This window comes from Manduca sexta, unplaced genomic scaffold, assembly GCF_014839805.1.
Source record: "Manduca sexta isolate Smith_Timp_Sample1 unplaced genomic scaffold, JHU_Msex_v1.0 HiC_scaffold_2340, whole genome shotgun sequence".
NCBI classification, from domain to species: Eukaryota; Metazoa; Arthropoda; class Insecta; order Lepidoptera; family Sphingidae; genus Manduca; species Manduca sexta.
This window is the reverse complement of record NW_023593295.1, coordinates 702-7,986: the sequence shown is the minus strand read 5'-3', so window position 1 is coordinate 7,986 and position 7,285 is coordinate 702. Positions and strand designations below refer to the sequence as shown.

The 7,285-nt window shown below is 37.9% G+C and overlaps 3 non-coding genes across 3 annotated transcripts; all 3 read right to left on the bottom strand.

Annotated features, from left to right (window-relative positions):
- Positions 1 to 878: 878 nt before the first annotated feature.
- Positions 879 to 951, bottom strand: Trnak-cuu. Its single transcript has one exon. It is a non-coding gene; the product is annotated as a tRNA-Lys (tRNA).
- An 857-nt stretch (positions 952 to 1,808) lies between these two features.
- Positions 1,809 to 1,881, bottom strand: Trnar-ucg. The gene has a single exon. It is a non-coding gene; the product is annotated as a tRNA-Arg (tRNA).
- A 4,546-nt stretch (positions 1,882 to 6,427) lies between these two features.
- Trnas-cga lies at positions 6,428 to 6,509 on the bottom strand. Its single transcript has one exon. It is a non-coding gene; the product is annotated as a tRNA-Ser (tRNA).
- Between the last annotated feature and the right edge of the window lie 776 nt (positions 6,510 to 7,285).

The following is a 7,285-nucleotide window of genomic DNA, read 5'->3' as shown; positions in this document are numbered from 1 at the left end:
TTACATTTCCGCCATGTTTACTTTAAATGGAAGAATTAATAAGCATAATACTGCCGTGCTAAGGTCAGGGAAACTTTATTTCAAGATAATCGAAGTTTAGTAAATATAGTTTTGCATGTAAAACTGAAATACAGAAACGTTATTTAGGCAAGTTCAATGGATGGGTATTTCTTTAAGCTATTTGACGACATAAAAATCGAATTTTGATTTTTTTTAGATACCACTTTTGAGCTTAGCACGGCAGAATAATAATATAATGATTTTTTATGTTTATGTGAATGCTAGACATTAAAATTAAACTATTTTTCGGATGTTATCGCGGGGTCAGTCCGCCCCATAATCACGAAGGCTGCAGTCATAGAAAGGTCAGGAGAAAATTATAATATAGAAAACCGCGAAAAATTTCAAATTATTCAAATTTTTACATAAGATATTTTTCTTCGGTGGATTATTACTACCTACAGTTTTTCAGTATGACCTACTTTCAGATAGTGTTCGAGCAGCAAATGAGCCGCACATACCCATATAACCAAGTAGTGTAAAAAAAATCTTCCCAAACAATCAATATTACTTGTCAGTTTAGGAGTTCGGCTTATAGCTAAATCGTTAAATTTTTCATAGTTCTGCCCGCATTCAAGCTTCGGCGTTTTTTTTTACTTAAAAAGAGGTTTCTTTATTAATTTTATTTTTTATAAAATAACTTTAGTACGATAAAATAAAAAAAAAATATTATTAAATTTCGAATACTCACGTAACATCGTCTCGTACAAATTCAGAGCCACCAGCCCTAGGGGTCAAATCCAGTAGAGGCCTCTCCAATTCATCCAGTATCCTTAAACTGAATCCACCCTACAACAAAAAGGAAAAATAAAAATAAGCGCCCAACGTGGGGCTCGAACCCACGACCCTGAGATTAAGAGTCTCATGCTCTACCGACTGAGCTAGCCGGGCTTATTCTACTGTGTTAAATTTATAAGTTACTTACTCTATGCGCATATGCTAAATGCCAATGTACGGTAAATGTTGATCCCGCCAAAAATGAAGTTTTTATTGAGCCTGGAACAAAATAAACTAAAATTAACCCATCAGTTCAAAACTAATAAGTAGCTGCCGACAGCCCTTTGTGAGCGACTTTAATGGTCATGCTATAAGGTCTATTTTTGTAAGGCAATTTTTGACAACCCAGATAATCTATGACAATATTCTATTATGCTTTTTACAATATTTATAACATAATAGTGTGGCATATTGATTTTAATATATTTAGAAAAAGTATATACATAAACTTGTCTTAAAAACAGCGCCATCTATTGGAAATGCTTTGAACTATTTCCATCGCTAGTAAACCATAAATTACAAATGTTGTAATAAAAATATTTCGTTACAGCGCGTAATAGTTGCACAAACATTACATAAGCTATGGTCACACGGCATTACGATCTCGTTTACTTCATTAACGAATGTTTTCATAATAGTATATATTTCGAAAATAAACCACTGGGATGAGTAATATTTGTCGACAATCATACAATGGTTACGTGATTATAAAAAATAATGTTGTAATGAGTTAATCTTTAAGAAACATTATGACAGTATAATATTATTAAGTAATCACAATACTATATTGGTAATTCATTCATTATGGTATCACAAACGTATAATAACTTTATTTATACGTCTGTGGGTTTTAAACGCCATCTATCGCCGCATTAGGAACACAACATTTGGTGAAATAATCAAAGCGCCTACAACAATATTTATAGCAATAAATTATATTTCAAAAACTAGAAATACCATCTATTAGTATGCGACCGTGACAGGACTCGAACCTGCAATCTTCGGATCCGAAGTCCGACGCCTTATCCATTAGGCCACACGGTCTTGGTTAAGAGAGAACAATAAAGCCATCGTTTTGAGTCCTCATGCGCGCGCATCATTTACACGAATATATTAAAATCAAACAAAATCTATTTAGTAGGAATAAAAATTAACATGCAGTATGAGGAACTCAAATTCATTAAATAATTCAATGGTAATTTTGTGCTTTTTAGAAACTAAGTTAAATTAATCATCATGTTATAATGTATTGACCAAAACACGCATATAGAAAATATTGCTTTTGCATTTCCAATATACAAATGAAATCACTCTACTAGTGTAGCGATTAAGTGGACTTAAAACAAAGGTACATTAGTACGATTTTTACTATTGCTCGTCAGTTGCCAAAATTATGCCAGCTTGTTTAAAACCAGGTATACACAGTCTGATCACGGAACGCGACACGTCTGGGCCCCTAAAGACAGGTTTTACATCTTGGGTACGGTGGTCGTGATCTGGGCGGATCCTCCCCAAGGCAATCCCTGTGCGCTCCACGAAGTAATAACGCCCATGCATGAACGGATATTTGTCGCGAACCAAGGTATATAGTTCAGTGCGCACACCTCGTGTTTTTTTTTAATCTTTATTTAAGGAGCTTGGTCGTTATTTCACGACTATGTCGCTCCGTACGTCCACTTTTTATCCATGCCTACTATTTTTATAAAATCAAAATATTTTTTTAATAAGCCTTTAGCCTCTTCCGATACTGGAATGGACAGAAAGCTATTTATGCTACCTCGTGGTTGTATAACACATTAATGCTTCAATTGGTCCGCGAACATTCCCATCCGCCCATCCTGGGCAGTTTCCATAGTTCCCCCATTTCCTTCCCCACTATCCATTGAGCGTCTGCAGTCGCAACGCCAGAGGATTTGAGTATTCCATTCGCAAAATTCCCCTAGTATTGAATGCAGAGTTGCCTACCAAAACAAAACCGTGCGGATACTAATACCTCACCAGCAAATTATTCATTCGGAAATACTCATTTATTTTTTGCTTAAAATAAGTACATGTGATTTCCAATAATTTATATACAGTTGGGTAACTAGGCGGCACCCGTTCACACGTTATTGACTGCTTAATATTAATCGAGGACAGGTTCGTATCCTATGCACTAAATAATTGGGCGCGATTGCGTAATATAAAAGTAAAACGACCTTCGGCTTAAACAAAATATATATAGAATTAAACGGCGATAGCCTAGTTGGAAATTACAAAGACTAGGAACAAAAGTCCGCAGGTTCAAAACCCGTGATTAAACAGCGATAGCCTAGTTAGGAATGGCAGGACGCCTAATAAAAGTCTGCAAGTTCAAAACCCATGGCTCACATGTGATGCTCGCTTTAACGGTGAAGGAAAACGTATTAATTTGAAAGGTATGTGTCTGTCAACTTGCGCCAGGGCTAACGTGGTGAGGACCTCATCTCAGACCTCCTGAGACTACAAGACCCATGCCGAACATAGTGTCAGGGACTCGGTCCAATGCTCGCTCGGATACTATACTCTCGAGTGTCGACATTGGGCCATAAGGCTGGTAAAATCAACATAACCGTTCCACTCACCCCGCAGTGGTTCAATTTCCACACTTTTTTTATTGTGGCTCGGTAAAATCGCTTCACTGCACCTGATATTAAACGAAATAAAGTCCACAGAAGGTAGTCACCGGCCAAAGATACAAGCATCTCTGGACGGTCAGAATGTCTGACTAAAACTACACGACTGAATCTGTAAGTTCGATTTCGAGGTCGGGTAACATTTTGTAGTTTCTGTGGATGTTTATTTGAATCACAAAACATTACGAGGCCCTACACCTATTCATTCCAATGAGCGCAATGACCTTTAACCGCCACACGGCTGTGTTTCCACAACGTTGTTAATCGATAGTATTAAATATTGCAATAGTATGTACCCAACCGGATTCTGGTATACAAAAGATCTCCAGATTTATTTTAATACTAAGCATACTCAACATCAACAAAAAAAGCGGCGATAGCCTAGTTGGTTCTGGAATGGACTGCCGAGACGAATGTGCGCAGGTTCAAATCCCAAGGGCACACACCTTTGACTTTTCTAAAAAAATATGTGTGTATTCTTTGTGAATTATCGCTTGCTTTAACAGTGAAGGAAAAAATCGTGAGGAAACCTGCATACCTGAGAAATTCTTTATAGGAATTTTCGAGGGTGTGTGAAGTCTATCAACCCGCACTACAGCGTGGTGGACTAAGGCCTAATCCCTCTCAGTAGTAGAGGAGGCCCGTGCCCAACAGTAGGACAGTTATAATACAAGACTGATATTTTATTATTATACTCAACATCAAAAAGGCGCAACATGGCCCCTAGTTACAAAGTACAAACTACACGAAAACAGCATGCTTTCCGCATTTCCACCGCGCCTGTGGGCGTTACGAATTATAATTAAACCAGGCATAAATCTAGCAAATATTAGAAAACTGCCTTACATACGGTTCAGTGAACTAGAACGTGGGACTTACGCCAGTTATGGACCTAGAGTTAAGTGTTGCTTAGCCCGCAGGGATGTGAATGTTATTTAAAATATAATTATAATAATATCAGCCGTATATTATATACTGCCCCACTGTTGGCCACGCTGGCCTAGTGCGGATTGGTAGACTTCACACACCCTCGAAAATTCCTATAGAGAATTTCTCAGGTATGCTGGTTTCATCACGATGTTTTCCTTCACCGTTAAAGCAAGCGATAATTCACAAAGAATACACACATCATTTTTTAGAAAAGTCAGAGGTGTGTGCCCTTGGGATTTGAACCTGCGGACATTCGTCTCGGCAGTCCGTTCCACAACCAACTAGGCTATCGCCGCTTTTACTTAAAATGGGTTAGATTACATAATTCGTAGTTTTTATAGTGGTAGTATATATGTTATACCTGCCCGGATAGCGACCACCGTACACAAGGTGTTAAAACCCGCCATAGTGGCCCACGGAAGTGTGTCGTATTCCGGGATCAGCCTGTGTATATCCCGTTCCAACAGACATATTGTGTCGACTGTTAAGGGGTTATCATCTCTCGTCAGTCAACATTCAACTGGACCTCACTCCACTTACCATCAGGTGCGGTGAGGTCAATATGCGGTGCCCGAAAAACAAAGCTCGCGGACTGTACAAAAGTATGAAAAAATATCTCAGGTTAAAATGACTTATTTATTTATTAATTACTAGCGACCCGCCCCGGCTTCGCACGGGTGCACTGCTGACTATTTAATGGATGTTATTATACATATAAACCTTCCTCTTGAATCACTCTATCTATTAAAAAAAACCGCATCAAAATCCGTTGCGTAGTTTTAAAGATTTAAGCACACATAGGGACAAAGAAAGCGACTTTGTTTTATACTATGTAGTGATTTCTCCAAAAAAGATAACACATAAATCAATTACCGCTTAACATAAAAATAAAATATGGTATAAAACAATGTGCATCTTACATCTGAGGAGACACATCATGCGTCAAGTATTTAAGAAAAAAGAAAGAAAGAATTTAATTTGATAATATGCATGAATGCGGTTTGCAAATCGTTCTAATGATAATTTTATATAATTACAAAAAGGAAGCCGACAGGAATCTGGTTGTTTAGATCCTTCTCCACTACTGTGTAGTCAAAGCTGACCAATCTCTTGATCCTTATAACACGTATAGCGTAATTGTTCAGCCTAATACAGGCCAGTGGCGAAAGGTCTATGTAACCCGATTCCTACCGGCTTCCCTTTCGTACACACACACACACAACATCACGCATTTATCCCCGAAGGTATGCAGAGGCGCAACTAGGGCACCCACTTTTCGCCAAGTGTGTTCCGTCCCATGATGTGATAGGGGGCGAGCCTATCGCCATATCGGGCACAATTCCAGACTCCGGGCTGATACTGGGCAGAAAAACCCAAATATCACTTTGCTCGACCCGGGATTCAAACCCAGGACCTCAGAGCGCTATCGTACCGCGCATGCAGTACAACTACGCCACCATTACCATTCCCTTTCGTAATTATGTAAAGTTATCATTAGAACGATTTGCAAACCACATTTATGCATATTAGTAATAATTATGTGTTGTATCAGTTCTCTTTCGGAAAATGCCACCCTTCTTCATTGACACAGGCACATATTTATACTTTTTAATGAGTAAAGGTAAATAACATATTAGATAATTTTGATAAAAAGAATAACAAGTAGGACAGAACATTGAAAGTCGTACATTGAAGTTCTCAAACGGCATTTTCGAATCCTGTTGCGGGATATAAAATTGTGATATGTTCCAGTGCTCCGAGACATATGGCAACCCGATATTAGTAGATAGTAGATACATACAGGGATTAGGGATGCGCCCTACGAACGAGTTAGTTGAGAATAAATTATGTTACATGCTATAAATGGGTCGTCGTCTGCTTAGAAGTCAAAGGGAATTTTGCACCGAAATATCAATATGTATATATTTCAATGATAATTATTATTGTCACTATAAATAATTACAAAAGAAATAAGATGGGTGTCAAAAAAAATTTAAAAAAGAATTCGCAGCCGGTAGGATTCGAACCTACGCTCCCAGAGGGAATCTGATTTCGAGTCAGACGCCTTAACCACTCGGCCACGACTGCTTTGAAGCGCCAGGACGAAATTATGAATTATATTCAAAATTTATATTGATATACAAAATATTAAAACCACAAAATATTTAAAAAAATAAAACTACTTTGATAGACACCACCTATATATCACTCCAACCCCACAATTTTCAATATAAACGCCTTCAACGCTAAACTGAATAAACTAATCAATGAATACCAAACCTCTAACTTCTTAATTATTACCGGTCGTGGTCGGCTGGTGGTCGACCGTCGAATTTAATATATTTTTGTAACACATATTACTATACATAAATCTTATTTTTGTACACACCTCTATTTCAACATGACTCATGCCAAATCTCACACTCTGTGCGCGCAATGTACTTAAAATGGGTACAAAGGATTTTCTTCGCCTAAATAACATTAAATACAAATGTAATAAACGAATGCATAGTGTTGATAGCCTAGTTGGAAGTGGAACGGACTGCCGAGACCACTGTCCACAGGTTCAAATAACAAGGGCACGCACCTCTGACCTTTCTAAAAAACATGTGTGTATTCTTTGTGAATTATCGTTCGTTTTAACGGTGAAGGAAAACATAGTGAGGAAACCTGCACACAGAAATTCTCTATAGGAATTTCGAGGATGTGTGAAATCTCCCAATCCGCACCAGGCCAGCGTGGTGGACTAACACCTAATCCTCTCAGTAGTAGAGTGGCCCGTGTCAGTAGTGAGACAGTATATAATACAGGGCTGATATTATTATTATAACTGAAAGCATAAACTACTGAATGGAAATAATATT